Source organism: Corvus moneduloides, chromosome 14 (genome assembly GCF_009650955.1).
Source record: "Corvus moneduloides isolate bCorMon1 chromosome 14, bCorMon1.pri, whole genome shotgun sequence".
Taxonomy (NCBI): Eukaryota; Metazoa; Chordata; class Aves; order Passeriformes; family Corvidae; genus Corvus; species Corvus moneduloides.
Genome location: NC_045489.1, coordinates 4,858,435 through 4,882,860, shown reverse-complemented (window position 1 = coordinate 4,882,860; position 24,426 = coordinate 4,858,435). Strand labels below are relative to the sequence as shown.

Below are 24,426 nucleotides of genomic sequence, written 5' to 3'. Positions count from 1 at the left end.
GCATTTGGAACCTTTTACTGGCCAAGGCATTCCAATGACTGAGAGATCCCAATATCCCTCTTCTCTGGTGCCACTCTCATGGCTAAACCATATTTTTAAAGCCTGCCCATACTGGCAACTCCCCAGTCATTTGCAAACCTGTCTGTGTTACAAGAATTCTGGTATCTTTATTTTACAAATATGCAGAGCCTGGTCCAAATAAGGCTGATAAATATATTGTATAAATAATATAACAAATATAATAAAACCCTGCCATCTAAACCAACTGCTCCCCCTCATTTTAGGGGCCTGTTTATCTTGCAGGTAAGTAATTTTCCCTAACTAACCTGCGTCATGAGTTTCCCCTGGTTCAGACTAGTCTGCAAAATCATGGGAATCTCTATGTGCTGATATTCCCTGGTTTCTGATGGCCTCTCATTTTGGCTGTAACCATGGTGCTGCTGGATTTATCATGGCTGCATGGCACAATGTGTATCTCATTCTCTCCTGGCAGCTTTGTATGGCTTTTATTTAGCTGTAAAAATAATTTCCATTTCTTGAGCATCTGAATTAAAGATAGAATAGAACTATGACATCGAGAGCTGGAGATTTTATGCAAATTTATTTATAAATATAAATCACATTTAGAATGCAAAATTACACAAATGTCTTCTACAGATTGCCCATCTCTTAAAGAAATGATTTCTTTACTTTTTTAAGGCTAATGCCTTAACATGTTATCCATGTATTTGCAATGGGAATGGAAACTCGGTAGAAAGTCCCAAGTGAAATTTGGGAACCCAGTGGGATCAGTTATGTGACGAGGAATTTTTCCAGTTCTACATCAGTGGCTTGACATCGCTCCACGTCACCAGCCCGTGTCACACTGGGATGGAATTCCAGCTCTGCTGAAGTCACTGACAGATTCCTGGCTGGATTTACCGGGATCACGATGCTCCAATGTGCCAAGGGATGCCCAGGAAGAGCAGTGACGAGTCCACCTCCCAGTGCTCCTGTGCCCACACCACACCCCCCAAGCGCCTGTGCTAGAACTTGTGTTACTCAAATATTCCAGCATAACATTCCTGGGAAAACCCAGCTTCTTGCATCTAATTCCAACACTCCCAAGCATCGTAAATTCAGGTGTTTTTCCTGCCTTTTGGGATTTCAGAATGGTATAAACTTATTAAAGTGGGATACAAGTGATGAGGGTTTTCTGACTATACAGCTCCTCCAAGCAAATAATTTAACAGTACTTCCTTGGATTTCAAAACAATCATGGATTTTGGATACAAATATGGCTTCATCAGATTTCTTTTACAAATTTTGATACTTTTTCTCTGCTCTAATCGCAGGTTTTCCCTTTTTCCTCTTTTGGGGCCAGGTTGTTTTCTCATTGTCTCCTCTAACACTGGTCCGGGGAAAAATTCGGTGGTTGTTTTCTTGACTGTCCAACAAAACAATCTGTGAGGTCTCGGTTTTGATGACCAGTTTTAGCATTACATTCCTTCTACTGGATGGAGGTGACATCCAAACCATCTCAGAAATCTCCATGCTGCCCATCCTTCTGCCACAAGGAATTTTCCACTGAGCAGTCCTATTCCCGTTGCACTTTATCCCCTCAAAAAGGGGAGAACTGTTTCCTAGGGAAAGAAAACAACAAAAAAAACCAAACAAAAAACCACTGTAAAAATATTGACTGCCAATGCCCTGCTCTTTCCTTAGCTCTGCTTCCACATGGAGGTTAAATAGAACTCCAGAATCAAAACTAACGCAGAAAATTACTTTTTCTTTAGTCAGAGCAGCTCCACAGGGTGTTTGCTACCCTGAACCTCTGTAATTCACATCAGGATCACAAAATCATTAAGTTTGGAAAAGACCTCCAAAGTCATCCATTCCAACCTTTGACCCAATTCCACCATATCCACTAAACCAAATCACCCACATTTCTGAGCCTCTGCTCACTATTTTACCTATTAAAGCGTCCAGCTGATGTCATTTGGGTTTTTTTTTTTTTAATTCCACCTTCTGAAAAACTGCAAAGGGAAGAAACTCCAGGGTTACAATTGAAAAACTCAAATGTTGATCCTCTGGAATTTACCAGGTCAGAAACTTCCTGTTGGTGTTTTTAACCATGCCACAAAATTCCTTAAAAGACACATAATTTTTGGTTCAGTGTCATGAAAAGCTTTTAACACAAATAAAATGGATATTCTGGTGGATGAACACTGAGGATACGTTTCTAATTTTATACATTTAGGGTGACAGAAGGAAAATACCTTTTCTGGGAAATTATTGCTTCATCAGCATGCTCAGAATTTGCCACGGTGTTGTGGGCAGAATAAAGTCTTATTCCTCAAAATCACATTAATCTGGGTATTTGGAAGACAGCAACATCTACTGTGAAGAGCAGGAGCATGATGGCCGTGGATGCTCAGCTTTGCATCCTGGCTGGTACTGGACCAAACACACCCATCAGGGCATCAGAACATTGGAGAAGAGATGAACATATTAAAAAGAAAAAGGACAAAAGGCAGGTGTAAGGATGAGAAAAGTTGTAATTAAGGAGAGCCGAGTTAACTGGAGACTGATTTAACAAATGTAGAATAATTTTGTACCTCAGGAGGGAATTGTGCTGGTACAACCTCAGGAGCAGTTGATGTGCTCCAGTCCCACCTCCGACAATTGGATTTAAGCACGAGTTTAAGGACAAAGCTGAGCTGGGATAGTTTGCAAAATCACTATAAAAGCACAACCTTCCGTTCTCCCAAACCATATGGGTTTGACTTCCCATATGGAGTCACAAAATAAAAATATAGTCTAAAAATAGCTCTCAAAAATGCACTGGCTGAAGGCTGCTTCCTGTGTCACGATTTGATTGGCCTTGTGTTTTATTTCTTCAGCAGCAATTTCCATTTATCTCTGATTTGGAGCATGAAAAGCTGCTTTTATAGTTGTAAGCAGAGGAGAAAAAGGCATCCGGGAAGGAAATATGGAGAGCTCTTCTGGCTTTACAGGAGCTGCAGGAACAAGGAAAATTATTTTAGAGCAGCACAAAACAAAGTGATGCAGGGAGAGGATCTCTCCTTGCAATCTGCACTGAAGTTCCCTGTCAGCCCAGTGCAGAGCATTATATATTCCGTGCAGCTCCGGAGGAACCTAAAGGAGCCAAAAATTGTCAGAGCAGAAATCCCCCGTGCACAGGGAGCGGTGCCAGCACGGCTCCCAGCCCGCCCGGCGCGCCGGCCCTGACAGCTCCTTCTGGCCACCAGCGGAGCCCGAGGAGCCGCTCCCGCCGTGATGGATGGCGTCGAACGCGAACATTCCCACTTGGGCTCTGCTGGATGGTGCCTTCTCAAAAATCAGAGATTTATTTTGGGGGTTTTTCAGGGGAGAAAATATACCAGCCACTCCTCGATTGCTGCGTTCAGTGTTGGGCTGCTCACTACAAGGGAGACTTCGAGGGGCTGGAGCGTGTTCATGGAAGGGAAAGGAGCTGGGGCTGGAGCACCAGGAGTGGCTGAGGGAGCTGGGAAAGGGGCTCAGCCTGGAGCAAAGGAGGCTCAGGGGGGACCTTGTGGCTCTGCACAACTCCCTGACAGGAGGGGGCAGCCGGGGGGGTCGGGCTCTGCTCCCAGGGAACAGGGACAGAAGGAGAGGGAACGGCCTCAAGTTGCACCAGATGAGGTTTAGATCGGATATTAGGGAAAATTTCTTCATGGAAAAGGTTTAAAGCATTGGAATGGGCTGCCCAGGGTGATGATGGAGTCACCATCCCTGGAAGTGTTCAAAAAACATGTGGATGTGGCACTTGGGGATATGGGTTAGTGGTGAACATTTGGGTGGTGCTGGGCTGACAGTTGGATTTGATGATCTTAAAGGTTTTTTCCAACCTTAATGATTCCATGATTCTAAATTTTAAATTCTTTCCTGCTTCAGCTGGGGCAGGAAACAGACCATCATCCAAGTACCTGGAGATCTGCTGGTGGCATCCAAGACCTGAAACCCCTGGCTCTGGAGGAGGAGAAGGAGGGAAGATCAGTCTTGGTGGGAGCCTCCTACCATTGAGGAAGACCTGAGCCACTACATGAAGACAAAAAGGAAATGTTCCAGCTGAGCTCCTCAGCGATTACTTCCCCCACACTGGAGAGCCCAAGCTCCAGTGAGGTATTTCTCATTATTTGTGACTTTTGCCAAAAAAAGGTGAAGAAATAAATAGCAGATAACTAAAAGAATTCATATACAACTTTTCAGGATAATGGAGAATATAATGTCTTGCTTTTTCAGCACTTCAGTTTTCCCACATCCATGGGTTGGCCTGGGTTTATGCAGGTTTGTGGGTTTCCTGCAGGCTCTGACACTGCACAATCTGGGACAGTTTCTGTCCTGTTTCTGCATTAACATTTGTTACTGTGCATGAAAAAGTGAAATAAAACTGAGAAAAAAAAGGTGTTTGCAAGAAAAAAATGCCCCTCTCCTCAGCACACGAGTGGCAGAGCAATGCCAGGGTGGGGTTGGGGAGGGAGGAGCAAATCCCGGCTCTGCTTCAGCCCAGAAGGAATGAACAACCAGCAAAGGGCCAACCCCTTCACTCTCCAGGAATCTGGAGTGAGGAAAAGCCAGAGTGAAGTCCAGCAGCCTGCTCTGGACACAGGTCAGGCTCTGGACACACATCTCCACACCGCGGCCCAACACCTGCCACAGTGCACAATAAAGTTCTTCTATTTGATGTTTTCTCTCTTTCTTCTCCAGTTTCTTAAAGCTCTAGGAATGATTTTCCCAATCTGAGCAAAAGCTCTGCACTCCCCCTTAATAAAGATTTTTATAATATCTAAGAAATATTAAAATCCAAAGAGGGGAAAGAAAATATATCTAGAGTGGGAAAAGGCTGTTTGTCATTGGCGGAATAAGGATTAGAAATCAGCTTTTCTCTGAAGAATTTATAGAGAAGGGAAAAAAAAAAAAAACCAACCCGACACTTTGGAAACAATTATTTACAAAGTTCAAAGTGTTTGGTGCCCTTTGCTTGGGTAAAATAAGGGGCAACACATAACACCCACAGTCACGAGGAGTTTAACCCAATTACTCCTGTCAGAAAAAACTAATTTTACAAAGCACATTTCTGCCAGGAAGAATCCTTTCCTTGCCTCCAATTCCTTTTTACATTGCTAATAAGTCTCTTAGCAGTCGATTAGAGGTGCCTCTTCAGCCAGGAGCAGGCGGATCGCCCTGAGCGCAGCCAGCGGTCCCTGCTCCGGAGAAAACCTGATTGGAGCCGAGGGGAATTTCGCCTGAGGAGCTTCCCTGCAGGTGTTTGGTCCCGTGGCAGTAACCTGTGTCACTACAGAAGCTGCTAATGGCTATTACACACTGACAGCTCTCAGGAACGGGATCTGGGACTGTTCTGACCCTTTTCCCCCTCTGACATCCAGAAATCAGAGGGTGTTTTTAGGGCTACATGCGCAGAGAGGGGAAGAGGACCCACCTGCCTGACAACTGGATAAGGCTCACAGACCTTAAAAATTTGTCCCAAATGATGCAAAATCTATCTGAAACATCCCCAAACTGTCACCTGCTGAGCCAGGTAAACCCTTTAAAGCAATGTGAGTTCAGAAGAATCTAATTTCAGTAAAAAAATGATGGATGAGAGACAAGGATGATCAAGGACAGCCCTCTCCGGGTGGGTGCCATTTTACCCAGCTCCACAGATGGGGAACATTTTCCCGAGGAGATGCTGAAAAGCCCCTGGCTGTGCTCTCTGGAAGTGAACAACAGCAGGAGCTGCACCAAGGCAGGAAGATGAGCAGGGGATATGGGAGACAGAGAATTTAAACTTTTTGACACATCTTCAGAACAATCTGAAAAAAAAATCAGTCTCTTTGTGGATAAATACAATTTTATCAACTCTGCTGAAGGCAGTGAGAAGCCCCAGGCTGCCCTTGGCACCTCACCTGTACCTGGAAAACAAATGCAGTGTCTTAATTCATCCAGAGAAATGCTCACTTATGCAAAGAAAATATTGAGATGATGGAGAAGAGGATCAGCTTCCAGCTTTGGATATTCTGGGCAACTCTGTGATCCGTGCGTAGGCATCTCTCTGGAGAACAGGGATTGGAGGTGTCCATGTCCATCCCAAATGTTGTAAGAAATCATCTGACATCTAAATCCAGCACATAGAAAAGAGGCTAAATTCATTAAGTCAAATTATTCCATTTTAATTCTCACTTCTTGGTTTTTGTTCCAAAGGCTTCGTGGCAATTCATGTCAAAGAGCCAAGTAAATATTTTCTTGTGCAGTGTGGAAGATGATGTCAGGCGGTGATGGGAGTGAAATATTGACTTTGTAAAACTATTTGTACCTCTGATAGGATTGAGTCATTTTGTGAGATTATAGGAAATGCATTCCATGATTACATACACCCCTCAAGGCCCTGTGGAGGTGAGATTCTGCATCTCACAATGTTATTTAACCAGAAAAAAAAAAAAATGGGCTAAGTAAATAAAAAATCTGCAGGATGTGACTTCATCGTGCACTGTTGACACCTGCTTCTATGATTTAAAGGATGTTACTAAGAATATCAGGGTTGCTAATATAAATGATGAAGAAATCAGAGGTCAATCATATAATAATAAATATTAGCATAGGTTTCCCAAGGCCAGAAGTGGCTGCAATGGTAATTGGAATTATGATTTTACTCTTGAATTATGTGATACTGAAAACACTTTGTTCTCTGCTGCTTTCCTGGAACAGCTCCATTAAAGCCAAGGAGACAAACTCTCCAATTTTTCTTAATCCAAGAATTAATGTCCCCTTTTTATAAGGATGCTTTTTTTTTCATGTAGGCACCCCCCTCGCCCTGTACATGAAGTTGTTGTGTTAGAGGGGTGTGCTGGGCTGCATGGACATGGTCCCTGTGCTCCTGCTGCTGATCTGAGGATGCAGCACCCCAACTCTGCCATGCCTGCTGGATATTCAGGATAAGGTGGAAAAAGAGGAAAACTCCTCCAAACAGCACTGCAAGCACAAAGGAAACCTAGAGTCCTTCCAAAACCACAAGCTAGTTCCCTATGGAACACCAGGATAAAATGCTCTGAGTGCATTAATGCAAGAGCCAATACACTAAATTTGATGAAAGACTGGTCCCAACTATACAGTTTAAATTGACAAAATAGCTGAAGCTCATGGCACTCTTTACAGCATCTCTGAATTACTCTGGACACACAGAAAACACCAAAAAACTGTGGCTGCAGCTTTAGAATGATTAATTTTGGAGTTATCTGGCAGCACCTTGTGCAGCAAAAAGTCAGCCCAGCAGCCAGGCTGGTGCTGGGAGGAAATTCCAGAGGGTGAAGGGCTGGCAGTGGCTTTAAAGCACAGAGTGACTCCTTCCCCTGCTTCTCCACCTCCAAACACCCCTCCCTGCACCGAAGGTAGCTGTCCCAGAGCAGTCTGAAATCCAGAACAGCTGCATGAAATGTTTTCAGGAACAGGAGTTGCTGGGTGCTGCCTGTCTTACCTGGGGATTCCTGCCAGCACCGCAGACGGCTTTGGAAATGCTGCTAAATCATATTTTTTACAGGGCAAAAAATGCCCCAAACTAATCCTATAATGCTGCCTGAATGTTGGTGGGCTCTTTTCCTTTCATGCCTGTGACTCCTTGCTGACGGGCAGCTCACAGAAGCCGTGCTGGAGCTGGTGTCAAATGCTGGAGCACTCCGTGTGAGGAAATCGGGATACGCCACGAGTGTTTCAACGTGGTTACACAAAAGTCTAAAATTAGGTCATAAATTATATAATCTTGCAAGGAAACAACAAATTTAATGACTATGCCAAACCAGAGATAAAAGCTGAGGAAGGAAATAGCATCTTGCTCATTAAATATTAAGGATCAGATCCTTCAAACATTTTCCAGTGATGAACTCTGTGGGAGTTTGGCATCTGTATTTGTGTGTGTTCTATAGAATGTGCTTATACATCATATACAAGTGCTGGGTGTGATTTATGGAGCACACACACCTAGTAAGTATATTTATAATGCATAAATACATTCCATCAAGAGCAGAGAAGGTGATTAGTGAGAGTTTCCTAAGAGGTTTAATCAGATATTTTGATGGCTTATTTCCAGTGTTGCTCCAAAAGCATTTTTCATTACAGGGCACTGGGAGAGAGCAGGTAGAGGCATCTCCCTTTTCCACTTACTGCAGCAGCAGCTTTCACAGACATCACATCCTCCGTGGGACTGAAGAACCCTGTAAAGGAAGAAAGATCACCAAGATGTAAAAATGGATTTGAAAATTCCCTGCAACCTTTGAATCCCTCCCCTAATGTTGCTGTGCCTCAGCCTTTCTTCTCACCTTACATGTGGCAAATCTGGTTTGATCTGTTTGAAACAACGCAGGGCTGAGGTCTTGTGCATATTCCCTTAAAAGTTGGAAGCGATTCCCTCGGGCCCGATGGCTGTGCTGATGTCCTGAGTATGTTAATGAGAGGGAATGGGAATCTCTGATGGAAAAAGGCAGATAGCACTCCCGTCCTTGCTGTCGTCAAAGCGCTTCTCTGATAACCATGTCCTTTTCTTCAAAGATTTGAGTCATCAGTGGATTGACTAAATCCTTGTGCTGGAGCCTGGGAAAACTGCTGTTGATGCCCTTGGCAAATTCTTAGCCTAAAAAAGCATGAAAAAGAGGACCAAGTAATTTCAATTCCATAAAATACATTAAGTGCAGCACACAGGTATGTAAATGGGAAACTCCATAACTGTAATTTTCCCATTTAGAGCCTGATCTAAAAGCTATAAATGTTAATTTGAAATCTTTTCATTGATTTTAATGGCCTTTAGATCAGGCCCATATTATTCACTACATATCATGTTTGTTTCAGTGCAATAGTGTATTTACGTAAAACGTGAGTTATGTGGATTATAACACATGCAGATCCACTGCTTATTGTGCAAGGGCAGAGATTGTGAAATTTATTGGCTTTAGCAACACACATAAAATACAAAAGCCAAAATAAAATCCCAAATAATGATTAGACTTTTTAAAAGTGAGATTTAAAAAAAAAGAAAAAGAAGAGGCCTTTTTTTCATTTTATACTAATACAACCTGAATGTATTTTAAGGATCATGAAATCCAAATGGAAATTCGTACAATTCCTCATTTCCGACTGCAGCGGTTCAACAAAAAAAAATTGCATTTAAATGATTCAAAATGTCTCAAAGAAACGGCATTTTTTTCTTCTAATTTGGGGAGAAGAAAAAAAAAAGAGTTTCAACCCAAGCTCAGCAAGGGATAACAGCATTACAGGCACTGCACAGAGAATTTAGCCACTCATAATTCCAAATCCTTCTCAAATGCTTTATTGCTATAAGGTGGCTCATAGCAGCCTCTACACAACAGGACTCCCATAGCATTAACCATGAGAGATAGGCTTCCAGAAAGAAACTATAGCAAAGTAATTGTAAATCTCTAATGATGCATAAAACCGAGCTGAATTGGTCCTGAATTCTCAGCATAAAAGAAATGAACCATCAGAAGAACCAATTCTGGTGGCAGTATAACACACCCCAGTGTGGAAACTGTTTATGGTGTTTGCTGCAGTGGAAATATTCCCACTAATATGCAAGGGATAGGAATTCATTAAAAAGGCCTGAATGCTGCAGCTTCTTGGGATGCCCCGTGTGACACTAAACGCAAATCGTTAGCCAAAAGGAAAACCTTGTCTGTGCCAAAGCAGGTCATTGGCTCTGTCAGGGCCAGTACAATAAATGCGGCGGGATCTGCAGGGTTTTAAACCCACCTTTCAAGACTTCCAGGGTGCTTTTGTGCATCTTGGGGGGTTCAGCTGCACTAGGCTGGGCTTTGTTGGAACTGTGCCCACCAAGATGTCCCCAGGAGTGTGTGGAGGGACCAGACTGAAGCCTCATCCCCCTCCAAAAAATCCTGTGCCCAACAGGACACCTGGGCTGGGACCTCCAGTGATGGCCTTCAAAGGGACATGGCCATAGATGGCACAGAGAGTTGTCTGTGTTAAAACCCAAGCTCTGCCATTTTCTCAGAAACTTTAGCCAATTCCCACCAGATAAGTGCCCAATAAAATATTTAAAACCATAATTAATGGTGCCATTTAATTAATTAACAATGCAATCCACAAAATCTACCGATGTACCTGGCTCATTCCAGAAACCTCAGTGCACAAACCTGGACTGTCACCCATTAATCCATCCCTGTCCGGAGGCACCTTGCTCCAGGAGCAGATCAGGTGGATTATCTAGGAGACCAGGAATCACTCACTCGTGCAGGAAGAAGAGCCTGCACACATTTCCCCACACAGCCTCACCCAGGAGCTCCAGCGTGGCCACAAACACCATTTCTTCGAGGTGAGGAACCGCCGCACTTTTGCGTCCAGTAGATCTCCGGCTTTTTTTTGGCACTGCCAAGAGGTGTGGGATCATGGGCTGAAGCTTTTCTGGCACCAGGGCATCTGTCCACTGAGAAGTAGATTGACAGGGCTGGAATGGCTGGGTTTGTTTGTTTTCTCATTTCACAACTCGGAAGAGCCAGACATCTGAGAGCTCGGATGCTTCATTGCACAGTGTCAAAACTGGCGGAGGCACAGATTTGAAATCTGCATACGTGGACAAAAAGAGGGTGTATTTGAAATTAATTACAATTTCTAGGCACTACCCAGAGAACAATATTTACCCATAATAAGCATGCACCAAGGAATGGCACATGTACTGCACAGTTTTTAGTGAAGCTGCAGTTTTCCACACTTGTGTCCAGGACTCCAAGGCTTAACCAGGACTTCTCATTTTATAAAAGCATTTAAAATAATTCTCTTCTAAAAAAAACAAAAAATATCACTGATTTAAAGTCAAGCTAAAATGAAATGAAACGCAAGTGACCCCACTGGGGCTTTCTATGCTTGCAGTTGCATTTATCTACATCACACACAACACATCAGTTATAAAACATCCAACACATGAGTTATAAAACATCCCATAACTCTGTCTATGTGTTACAGCCTTACCTATAACCCCCATGGAAGTTATGGGAAGAAAAGGTAAACAATTTTGCAAGGGATTAAAAAAAAATTTGGTCTCACTCTGTATCAACTGTAGATAATGAAATAGGTGAAGAAATGTTTTCCTAATAAATATCCTCCTTGTACATAAATATAACAGTAAAGGAATGGGGAAACTGAGGAAAGAGGGGTGACCACTGCAGGTGTAAATAAAAAATTAATTAATTCACACTGCTGCAAAATTTATTGTCATTGGCGAGGTGCTGGCACTGTAACCATCCTTTTATTTACCTCTGATTTAGGGGTTGTACCCTGTGAGCAATTTATAGCTGCTCATTTTGGAAATAGAAGTCCAAGCTACTTGACCCATTTCCCTGAGGATCCTGCAGTAGTAAGTGATGTCCAAGATGCTCCAGCTGACACCTCTCTATTCCAAGGTACCTCCATTTTTCCCAATCAAATCAGAATAAGTCTAATTAAAGGTAAACAAGAAGCTAAAGTGAGATGAATGTTTTGTAGGTGCTTCATGCTTCCCTACATTGATTAATAGATAACGAATTCATCCCTCCACCAAATTAGTTGACAAACCCTGCTGTAATTACTCCCTGTACATGATGATCTGTAGGCACGGGGAACTCCGGTAGGGACTGAGCTCCAGCTCCCTCCAAAGATATTTTGTGCTGGTTGGCTGCACTCACCAGGTATTTACATTCCTCAAATCTTGTGTTTGTATTCCAAGTTTCTCAATATGCTTTTCATTTGAAAATTAAAGTGGGGTGGTCACTCTCGCATGGAATGCCATTACTTGTGAATCAGGTTTGCAGCATGGGCAGCTGCCCTGGACTCTACTATTTCTTGGCTTTGGGAGTTTAATTTTTCCTTTTGCTTTCCCTATTGTTGTCCTGCACTTTGCTCTGTAAGTGAGCAGCAAATACAATTTTCTTCAGCTGTGGATGAAATTTTGTGAAAGCAGCACATTTGCCACCTCAAAATCAACCCCAAAGCGATCCAGAAGACACCTGACCACTCCTACAGCAGAACACTACAAGAGAAAGGCACTTTGGGGGCTGCACCAAACATTGCCTGGCCACCATGGACCAGGCTGGAGGCATCCAGAGATGGGCTCCAACTTTTGGAGAACACATTGATCGAGTTATTTTTAAGAGTTTACTCTTAGAATAATTAGCAGTTATTAGGGTAGAAACCAGCAGCTGGAGAGGGATGGATACAGGGCTTAGTCTCATTCACTGATTACTTTCCAGTTCAAGTTTTGCAAGGGGGATCCAGTCCTTGAGATGGAGATCCCTGTGCCGGAAGAATGGAAATCAATAAATCTATTCGGAAAAACATAATTTCATTTTGCTTCTTAACCAGAAATTGAGATACGCACATTTCTCCCTCCCTGCTTTTCCCTGACTTAAATATATCCTGTGTTATGTAAGTAATTGTTTTGAACCCACTCTAGGGCACAGCCAGAGACATGACTCCAATAACACATTATCAGTAAAACAAAGCAAAAGAGTTTCATGTCCCTGCTGGGTTTGTATATCCACTCTTAAATGAGCAGATTGTCTCATTATTCACCCTGATCTGGTCATTGTATGCTTAGTCACAGCTGTCACAACAGGTGCCCAAGCGGCCTCCCCCTCCATGGCACTGCCTTTGCTCTCTGGAGTTTGTTGTGAATTCCTCTGGTGGCTTTGCTGTTCCCTCTCTGGCTCTTTCCAGGCTCACCTTCGTCATTCCTTCTGAAATCATCCAGGCTTGGCTGACTCTGGATATAACAAACCTTCATCTTAGCCATCAGTTCTTTACAAGTCGGTGTTCCTTACCCCATCACGCAAAACCAGTTTATCCATCACCTTTGGCCATGGTTCTCTTTCTTGCCTGGACTTTTCCCACCTTCCTTGATACCTCCAGTGACCACTTCTCCTCATGGAATTAGGTATTCCTGGACTAGGCAGGGCTAGGGGCTGATTCCTCCACTAGACCAGATCATGCCAAGAGACAGCAGGAGTCTCCAGTGAGTTGAGAATTTCCCCAGGCTCTTGTCCAACATTATATTTAACAAGAAAATTCTTTGAAAACAGCTTTTAAGCCCCAAGATATCATCTCCTCCCTTTTATTTCTCTTTAACGTCCTTCAGTGGTGGTTTGGGGTTCCCAGGGTTGAGTGCAGAGATGCTCCCCTCCTGTTCCTCTGCTCTCACTGCAGATTTATACATCACATTTTCCCACTGAGCTTAGCACTCACTGGGGATCTTTTACTGCCGAAAATCCTGTGAGTTCTTCAATTATCAGCACTGTGCCACTGTGCACTAACAAACTTTATCTGATACAGCAGCATATCAAACATTTTTAGCTCTGTAACAAATGTTTTCTTAGCTGGAAGCAAATCTCCTCTGATATTAAAGTACCTCCAAATAAAGAGACAATTTTATGTGAATCTTCTTTCTATTGTCTTCAAGGAATATATTGCAGGTTGAGGACAAAATATACACAATTCAACCTCTTCTGTGTTCTGTAGGCATCAGAATTTAGGGCCTAATTCCTGAAATCCATCACTCCCACGGAATTCCAAAGGCTGGTGAGGGAGATACTAGACTGAAAGCCAGGAATGTAACCTGTATCAATCCCCTGCTGCACTGAAAAGATTTCTATAATTTTCCTTCAATAAAATTACAAAGGAGCAAGGAAAATATCCAGCTTTTGATTTACAGAAAAAATAAATTCAGTGCACTACTGCTACCATTTGTTTTCTCTCTGAAAACCCAGAGTTAGGGGCTAAAACAGGCACTTCTATCTCAAATTTCATCCATTTGGGATTGAAATCTTTTTTCTTCATAATTTTCTCTTCCAGCCCTGAATTTCCTGTCCTGCAGCACAGGATATCCCTACAGAAACCCAACTCCTTACAGCTGAGAACCAAGTTTTACCAAAATCTTCAATGCATTGCCACCATTTTAAATGCAATTTATTGCCTGAAAACCAAAAGTAGAGGCAGTGTCATCTTCATTCAGATTTCTCTTGGTCACCTACACTTTAAATAATTCATCCTCTCTGTTGTTACTCTTTAAAGCTCTTTGGGAGTATTAATTAGCACGGGGAGCTAAATTGACTTAAATTCTTGCTGCCTTAAAACTGAGTTGGGAATTCATTCCTCTCTTATTCTCCCTCTTTCCCACGTTACTTAAAAAACAAAATAATTATTTCTGGTGTTTGTGGCTCGACCCTTTCCAGGATGGGGAGTGCCCCAGGCTGGCATTGGGTCATCTGCTAAACTAAACAAGAGCAGCAGTACCTGAAAGCACCTAAATGAGGGTATGGACTGATGGTCAAGAGAACATAAATCTACAACAAACATAAAGAAATTTAGAGGGGTGAATTAATCAGAGAGCTTATTTGAGGGGGAACAAATCAGAACAGAAATTTGGTATCCTACAAAGTCAGCAGTGCCAAGGATCTGAGGCAAAGGAGCTTGGCCACTGCTTTGTTTTTGGTCTTTATTGGGGTTTTTGGTACGGGTGGTGGTTACAGGTTTTTTTTACCTTGTTCTGATTGCTTTATTTCACGGCTTTGCTTAACCTATTTTCTCCAAAAATCATTGACCAGGATAAAAGAAACCTCGATTGCTCCAGACATCCCTTCACCAAAGGGAGCAGGACATAACCCCTCCTATGGGGCAGAAAGCAGGATTTTTGAACCCACTCTCATTTTTGGCATTTCTATCCTTATAAAACCTTTATCTTCTTGATTATTAAGCTCTCCCTATTCAAAGATCCCAAAAAGGTGGCTGTGCCACCTACCCAGCCTGGAGTTCAAGGCCTTTATGGCTGAGGAGACATTTTAGAGCATAATAACAACACAAAATCTTTATCAAAGATTGTCAGAGAGTTGGAATTATCAGTGGCTCTCAGTCAATAATTGTTAGAGTACGTGATGGATAAGGGATAACCCTTCCCAAGCAATTCTGCTGTGGGAATGAGAAAAGCAGCTGGAAGGAATTCATAACAAGAACCTCGCAGAGCCCAGAGAAATGTGATGTATAAACAGATTATTATTTCCTGTGGATATTGATGATAAATGGACTGGATTTGGTATGTCTGGGAAATATCACCACCCTCTAAGCCACCTCAGCTCCCTGTGGCTGAAGGCAAAAAGCTCTCCTGTAACTTATGAGAACTTGGACAAGAAAGCACTGAATATCTGGGTCGTTAGAAATACAAAAGTTGCACATTCCTCTTGCACATTTTTCATTTAATTAGTATTTCCTGCGGGCTTTCAGCGTAATGAGTCATTGATTATTGCAAGGAGTGCTTTGTAGGGTAAATTAATTCGTTTAAGAGAAACAGTAAGAAGTGTTAAGTAGCTGGATAAATAAATAAAAGGCAAAGTGTTTTGGTCATTTGGTTGCAAGTCAGGCCCAGGAGACCCCCATTTCTGAAATCAGCTACTCAGTGAGCACACCACTACCTGCCCTACTCCTTCCTTATCTTTACCTGTACCTACATCTGTTATAAAATATGAAAAATCTCTACAGATAAAGCAAAAATAAAGAAAACTCTGTTCCTCTGCTGAAACTCAGATTACCTTTAACAATATGATAGCTAATTACATGAGAAAATATAAGCAAAAAATGGATTTTCCATTTAATTTAGAGAAAACTTCTATTTGCTACATGTTCATTTCGAGTAATTAACAGAATTTCTGATAAGAAAAGAAAGCAGAAAGAGTACATTAACATTTATGGCCAAAAAGAGAAAAAGGTGATGTTTGGAAGAGTTGGTTGTAATTGTGACAGTACTCTTAAAACATGGACATGGGGCAGGACTAAGGATATTTAAGGATATATTACGTGGCTTTTCACAGGGTTTCCAAAAAGATGATATTCTAAGGAAAAAGTCATCGAAACAAGAAACCTGTTCAGTGCAAACAAAGATGGAAAAGGAGTAATTTTCCTCCTTGGGACATCTCTGATTCTTCTTTAGCTGAAGACATATCAGGTATTTATCAATATATTTATGCAGGGTGGGATTTACCAACCCAGTCAGCAACTGGTTTTTGAGAATTCCACACAGGGGAAATAAAAAAACAATATAATTCCTCATGACCTTACCTTGAGCCCATTCCCACCACAAATGAGCCTGGATCATGAAAGATTTGGCACTGCTAAAATATGGGTTACAGTTTGTGAAGATCCCAAACTCCCTGCAGTGTTAAACTCCATAAATTCAGGGGAAATGTTGCCTCGTATTTGGACTGAACAGGGAGCTACAACATCCACACATATTGTGGTTCCTTTGGTGGTTTTTATTGTTGAGAAGGGTTCCCAATGTGCTGGGAGGAAATTTATTTCCATTGGTCACGTTTTGTCCCTGCAAAACCTGCCTTTTGCTGCTTCCAGCCTTGGGAACTGAATTTTAAGTGTTGGCCAGAAACATGCCATGAACACCCAAGCACAGAAACAATCACCTCAGCTTTCAAATATTTCTTCGATTCACACCACGAAGAAAGAGAGAAAAAAAAACCTTTATACAGGAGATTATGCCTAGAAATCACAATCCAAGCAGGCGAAATGGTAAATTCGAGAAGTAAATTAGTCATTTATAATATGCACTCAGATCTAGCCTGAGATGTGCTATTAACTCATTTTAAGCTGCAAAACTCTGGGGACAAGAGCCATATTTTCCATGTTGGGACTTGCAGAGTCAAATTTAAACCCATTAATGGTACTCACCGAGCACCAGTGCTCCGAGGTGGCCTCACTGAGCAAGGCAGAGCAAATTCCCTTTATCCAAGGTCCTTCCTCCTGTGAGGAACAGTTATCAGGCTACAGAAAAGCTGAATTAAAGACTTCAATTTAAAATAGGGTGTGCAAAAAGTAGCAAGGAGTCCTTCCCTCCCTGGAGATCCCTGCTTTCCCAACGAACAGGCGGATTATAAGGAGCCATTGTGTATTATTTTCTGCTGGTAAACGACTTCATTCCCATTCTGCAATACTTCAGTGGACATTCCAGCTTGGGGACAGATCTCCAGCTGGACTAACTCAGCCCTGCTCAGCGCGTCCAGGCACGGAGCCTCTCCCAGGGAACACAGGGAGCTCAGGGAGTTTCACTGCGTGGCTTGAAAGAGATGGGAAAGAAAGGTGCCTTTCCAACATCAGCAGACAGGTGAGTAGGAATGTATTTACAGACATGGATTTTGGGGTGACTTCAATGACAGAAGTTTACTTACTGAGAACTCACGAAGTTGGGGGTGTCTCTGAGAAGAATGCAGAGGTGGGGAGGCCCTGGCACAGGCTGCCCAGAGAAGTTGTGGCTGGTCCATCCCTGGAAGTGTTCAAATCCAGTTGGATGGGGTTTGGAACAACCTGGTCTGGTAGGAGGTCCCTGTCCACAGCAGGAGAGCTGGAATGAGGTGATCTTTGAGGTTCCTTTTAACCTAAACCATTTTGTGATTCTATGATTTAGATGTTTGACCTGGGACTGATGCTGCTGAAGTTAAAATGGTTGTTGACATCAGGCTTTCTCCCCCAGATCTGTTTGATTAGTAAAAATAATCATAGAATCATACAACAGTTTGGGTTGGAGGGGACCTTAAGGATCACCTAATAGCAGTATGCAGTGAGAATGTTCACAAAAAGAGCTGAGTTCTGCCCTATTATTATCTTCGTAAAATATTTTTTATTTTCCAGAAATTGCATATGTTGATCCTTGCAATGCCTTACAAATAATGCATTTATCCATCATTTAAACCGTACATTATAATTTATAGGTTAGTTATTTTATTTTGATGTCAATCAAAGTGGGAAGCTGTACAAAAGAACTTAGCTTAGGAGAAAGAGATTTTTCGTGATAAGCTTTAATAAACTAACAATGACATTATAAGAGCTATCAGAGAAAAACCTGCCATCTAATAATAAGCTTGTTCCTGTTTATTTAAATGCTCCACTTTGTGCTTGTTTGTAAAAAGTTAATCATTACAGCAAAGTTCAACCTGTGGAAATAGGTGAGCCTGCTCTGGCTATAACCTGCAGCACTGAGCGGTGAAAAGGGGATTGGAGATTTCAGCTCTTTTTATTGCAGGATAAAACATCCTTCTGGAGATGCATGGGATGCTTTGCCCAAATAACTCCTGCATTAGGCAGGATGAGGATGGTCCCTGTCCCAGCAGAGCCCTGTGCAATCCGACCTCAAACATTTCCAGGGATGGGGCACCCACCACCTCCCTGGGCAGCCTGTGCCAGTGTTTTGTAAAGGGATTTCCTCCTAAATGTGTCTTGCCCTTACTCCACCAGGCTGGAAGCTCCAGTAGCTCCCAGGGATGGTCCTGCTGGGCAGTCACCTGCTCACTTGCATTCTGCAGACTAAAATACATTCAAAATTTATTCATCAAAGTTGTTCTTGAGGAACCAGCTCTCCCAACATCCTGAACCCCAAAACATATCCATGTTCTCTGATCCCAGAGGAGCAGGTTCATCCTGACTGCTCCTATCCAAAGCTTCCCAGCAGGGACAAAGCAGGATGCCCTGACTCCCAGAGGTTGCTCAAACACTCTGTGCCTCCTGTGCCATGGAGGTTAAACTCTGACACTCCTGAATACATGGCAGAGCCCTGCCAGCTGCTGATAAATGAGATTTCAGGATGGGCCATGTTAAATCATGGATATGTGGACTTGTTACACCCTCTCCTGCTGTGACCCAGCCAGCCACGGCCATACGGAGTGGTGGGAGCACTGCTGGCCACACTCACTGATGGCCTCGAGTCAGCTTTGGCAGCAGCCCTGGCCAGAGCCCCTCCATAAATCACACACTAAACTCGTGTCTCCGGCCATCTGGAAGGCTCCCAGCTGGACCATGGGCATGGATCTCACACCTCTTGGCACTGTGGTGGTGGGCAGTGGCAACATGGGATGCTAAGTGTTCTCCATGGAAATGGGGTGTTCTCCATGGGAAACGAATGCCCTTGGAGCAGTGCAGGACACCAGCCCAAATCATCCCAAGACCTAAACAAACCCTGGACTTTCCACCACCCTGCAGAGGAATGAGTCCCCCTCACCTGACATCAGCATTTTGTCATACAGGTGTCTGGAAAGCAAAATTTCCTCTTTTGAAGACGAAAACCCCTCTTAGCCCCACCTCTTCCATAATTTTTCCTGTCTAGAGCAAATTGTTGTTGCTGCTGGTGCTGCTTTCCTGCAGAAAGGAGCAGGTTAACCTGTGTCATGTAGAAATAACATTTGCCTTCTTCCCTCCAGATGGAAACTCTTTGGTTTCTGCTATCACTAAACACACAACTAAATCAAGATACGATCTGCTAACATATTCAAAATGATGTTTGGCCTGAATATTTTTTTAGCTTCAAACATCAATTTCATTTCATAATGAATACATGCTTCATCTCATAACATTTCATTTTTCATACATTTAGCAAAATTGCTTAACTGATACTTTTTTTTTCCCAAACAGCTTTATTCCTACACTAAAGACATGCAAATCAGACTTGCACTCTTATATAATGTGCAGAATTCCCTACTGTTGGTTCAATTGCTAAATTATAAAATATTCATAATAACTATATTTTTTTACAATATTAATTTGGTATCCTGACTTTTTTTGTGGAAAGCACATTAAGATACACAAGCAGAATTTTACAGGTTTCTCTGTTCAATGATTTTCATTTTTATTTGCTCTGCTCTCCAGAGGGGAACCTCCCCAGCACCCGCCACGTGCTCCACATCCCGGGAATGTTATCAGGAACGCCGGCGAGGCACATCCAGCCTCACTTCCTAAGCCTAATGCCCTTTGCAATTCTTGTCTGAGCAGTTGTTAGCTGAAGACAAGACGACTTATTTCCATTCATTCCCTGCATAATCCACCTTACGAATTTCCACCTCACCTACCCGCACAGCCAAGGAGCCAGAAATACAAAATATTTCCTACTGTGTTTTAAGCCCACATCCTCCTGGATACACGATAAGAGCTTAATAGCTTTGATGCTGCACTGTTTTCATATTCATGCCTAAGTTATGGATACAGCAACAGATCAGCACTTCTTTGTGCTTGGCATTGGCTCTGCTTCGCTGCCTTAAACTGTCTGAGTCAAGGCCACGTTTTAATGCCATAGAGCTCTATTCAAATACCAGTATGACCACATTTTAAAAGCCACCCTGTACCACTTCATTGCCGCAGATGTCCTTTACATCTGGCAAGGGCCGTTTCTCTGCATGTCAACAGTAATTCAGTTTAACAGCTGTCTCTTTTGACAAGCTTAGTGTCAGACTCTAAAATGACAGGGTGACAGTTTTCCTTTTCTTTAACAGAACATAGTGCAAATTAACTGTTTGAATGCAGGAGCACCGAACGCCTCCCGAATACAGTTTGGAGTCAAGGGAATAGGACTGGGAATTGTTGGTATTAACAACCCAAACTGGAAGCCTGTAAGGTCTGACAAATCCTGGCACTGCCCCTGGAACTGAGATTTTCACCTGAAATCAAAGTGTTCAGCATCCAGAAAACCTTAAATTGAGTTGAAGTAGATGTCGGATGGAAACACTGGGTGTTTGGACACTGGCATGATGAGTGATTTTCCTGAACTGCATAAAGACACAGGCCAGTATTCCATGTACTTAGTTAACATGCTTGTTGATACAGCAACTAAAGGTACCCCATGTCTCTGCTTTCCAACATCACTCCATACACACAGGTTTCCCACAAATTCCAGGCCTCCAAAAACACCTCAGTATAATTTCTGTAGGATTACGACTGTTCCTGGAATAATACTGTACATCTTCGTGATTGAACCCTTAAACAGCAAAACCAGCTTGTGGACAGCAACAAAGTGCCACCATGATTTATGAACCACCAATAAATGCTACCAAGGCACTGCTTTAATCCGGTGCAAGAGTGATCTTTATGAGGCTGCTTGTATTAGGCTCACATAAAAGCGAATCAAAGGAATATAAACCTTACACTATGTGTATTTAAACCATGTACTGGTGGCAGCTGTACACTTGTGTCCTTGTTCTCCAGGACTGAGAAGTGAGGGTGGAAGATGCCTCCCCAGTTCAGTTCTTGGCCAACCTCAAAGTGACTGCAGTGACACTTGATTCTATCTCACACAACTTGTTTTAAAGAACTAAGAAAGCCTTTCCGCTGTTTGTTCCTGGGTAAACAGGTACAGCTAAAGCACCACAAAAAAAGAATAACCAACAAAAATCAAACAGGTTGAAATGAAACCAAGCATAATATCGAAATGCCTTTAGTAATTTGTAAAAGTAAAAAGTAAATTGCTTTTGTTTGCTTAATGTTGTCACAAGGAGGAATTTTTCTTACCAAAGTGGCAGAACACTGGCACAGATTTCTCAGAGAGGTGGAAGATGCCCCATCCCTGGAAACATTCAAGGTTATCTTGCACAGGGCTCTAAGCAACCTGGTCTAGCTAAAGATGCCCCTGCTCATGGCAGGGGGGTTGGACTGGATGGCATTTAGGGGTCCCTTCTGCCCCGAACCATTCTCTGATTCTATGATAAATATTTGTATGTAATACCCGTGATTACAACATGTGGCCACCTCATGATATTTAGAACAATTCACACTCAAATACCTACAAATACCTCTAAAAGCCATGCTCATTTTTGTCAGTTGGAACAGAGATTTCCCTTTCTCAGTCTCACTACACAGCCCAGGTCCTCCTCCTTTATTCAGCGCAGTTGATCATGACCTGCAGGAGTCACTTATTGTCCACCACTCTGTATCCAGGTCTCTCCTACAGCAAAACCTGTGTCCCTGTGCTGCAGGGGCTGGGACAGAGACGCTGACAGTGCCACCTCCCTCCCCGCTGCTTTCTCACCCACACACCACGTGTGCTTATTTCCATATCCCGAGAATTCGTACTTTCATAGCCAGAGGTGAGTCTCTGCAAAGGGAACACGTTGCTGGGGTTTTATTAATATATCATGAAGCTCAGTTAGCTGCAAACACATATTTTTAGCACAACATCAGCCCCAAGGGACGTGCAGGTCGCTGCCTTTGGAGGGGTGGGTTGTTATTGCTATTGCACTTAGAGCTCAGCTACACAAAACATAGAGTATCACCTTAAATACTTCATCTCCCTAAAATTTCTCACATGCCTGGAACACTAATAATTCTATAACTTAGGCTGAACAGAGTACTATTCAGCTGTAAATTTTATGGCTACCCTCTCCACCTCTTATGAAGTGTGAAAAGAGGCTTCATATCTGTCAGTCTTTGCTCAGAAATGACTTTCGCTGATTACTTAAACTTTCGTTAAATAAGCTTTCCACAAGCTGTAAAAACAGAACACAGTAGGGAAAAAATTGGCTCTCTTTTAAAAGTGCTGTAAAGTCTCTTTTTGAATGAGTAATTAGAAATGTGTAAACTCTTTTATGGATATGTGAGAAGCACACACAAAAAATTTGACATTCCATGCAAGTATTTCTGTGTGCTATCAGATTTCATTGTATTTCACAGAGACCCAAACTATACAGGCCCAAAATACACATACATTAGTGGACATGGGTTATTTGCCAAGGAGGAATTTACATACAGTACAAGTAAAACATCCTAATTTAAATCTACGACAATGGATACTCACATTCTTAAAGAGAAATCAGAGCTGTTTGTCTTTCCTCTCATATTTATACAGATTGCAAAGCTGTTGACAGAGCACGATTTGAGCTGGGCCTTTCCAACTGCTTACTGTTATTTTTATTGCCATTGTCAGCTATCTTTTCCATATCAAGAATTAAGCTTAGATGAAGAGGTTCTGATATCCCAAACCCATACAGGAACACCCAGGTGGTCAGGCAGGGAGTGGCAGTGACAGACCCCAAATCCCACTGCTGGTCCTCGTCCCCTTGAAATTCCCAAACCTCTTTAGTTAAACCAAGTTTCCATCTCCATTTCCCACACACACACAGGCTGCCCATCCCCAAACCAGACTCTGCAGATGCTCTGCAACCCCCTTATACCTTCATTTTTTAGGGCCCTTTCCCTCCCTTAAAACTTGCATTATTTGTGCGGAAAACTTGCTTTGCCTCCGAGCCTCATGCTCAGCTCCGTGGCAGGGGGTGAGCATCTCATCTCCAAAGAAGTGAAAGAAAGGCAGAGATGAGAGGAGATGGGTGGTACCCCTGTGTGATTTCCCACCTCCCTGGGAGAGGGCACAGGGCATCTCGGGGCCACGGAGCTGGAAAGCATCCCACCTCCAAACTGGTAGGATGTTTGCTCGGGGATGTCCCGCTGGGCACACGTACTGTGCACTATAAATAGTAATGTCTTCCATGCTCCTCTCAATGGAGAAATCTGCAGGAGGGGAAATAGTCTCAAATCTGTGTCATTTTCAAGGCAAACAGAGCCAGCCTCATTCCCTCCTCGGCAGGGAAGCCGGAGGTAGGGGGTACTCACCCCCAATCCTGTGGAGTTGGGAAAAAGCAGGGCCCAGCTGAAGACTCTGGGGGTGAAGAGCTGCTGCACCACCCACTCCCAACCTTTCCATCCCAGTATGTCCCACGGGTATTTTCCTTCCCCTCCATGAGCAAACTCAGCCCCTCTCCCAGGAAAATGGTGGTCATTGCAAAAGGTTTAAGGGGTGATATGAGCAGGTGGCATTAACTACTCCCCAAAGCATCTCTGCTGGAGGGGACTGCCAGATGCTGCTCTCCTTCTGAATCCCACAGATTTCCAGCATGGAAATGGTGCTGAGAAGAGCAAAGAGCACTGCAGTGCTCTCTCCCCTGAAGATATTAGTAAAATATCTCTCCCAGTAAAGATATTATGGTTGTTATTATTATTTTAATCCCCCCAGAGAGTGATCTGTACCCCACCTGCAAAGGCCAATAATCCTGTTGGTAGCAGAGCAATGCCCCTGCTCCTGCTTCTCACCATTGCTCCGAGCCAGTTCTCTGGCAAAACATCCCCAGGCCCAATTTGGTGCCAAGTCTGTTATAAAACCAACCACGGTGCAAATGTTTTCAAGGAGAAGAACAAAAGTATGAGAAAGGAAAAGGCTTCACACATCTTTAGCATGGAGAATGTATTTAGTGCTCCCAAAACCTATTACATGGGGTGATCCAGGCAATTTATTGTTTTGTCAATACCTTTTATTTTGATTTAATAACTTACAAACCCCACGGTCTATCTGTAGCACAGCCTCAACTTTCTTTACACAACCCCACTTAACTTCCAAACACTTTAACTTTCAGGTCAAATCTCTGTCATATTGATAAATGGGTCTATTTAAATTTTTATCACCAAAGAATTCTCCCTGGTGTCTTTTTCACTATCAGATTTCATGCCCAAAAAACCAGGATACTTATTATTTTCTGTTATCCACCACACAGGAGAAGAGTCGTTGCAGAAAGTCCATATGTGGTGGGGAAACAGCTGTAATTTGTCTGCAAT

General features: G+C 42.9%; 1 long non-coding RNA gene across 9 annotated transcripts in view; it reads right to left on the bottom strand.

Moving 5' to 3' along the window:
• Positions 1-582: 582 nt before the first annotated feature.
• Positions 583-24,426, bottom strand: part of LOC116451012 — an 87,385-nt gene continuing 63,541 nt past the window's right edge. For 7 of the 9 annotated variants that reach the window (XR_004243043.1, XR_004243050.1, XR_004243047.1 and 4 more), the window contains 4 exons: positions 10,318-10,605; positions 8,334-8,644; positions 8,179-8,228; positions 583-2,999 (listed from right to left, as the gene is read on the bottom strand). This is a non-coding gene — a long non-coding RNA (uncharacterized LOC116451012). The remainder of the gene's footprint in view (positions 3,000-8,178; positions 8,229-8,333; positions 8,645-10,317; positions 10,606-24,426) is intronic. The other 2 variants (XR_004243044.1, XR_004243051.1) reach the window with 2 other exon arrangements.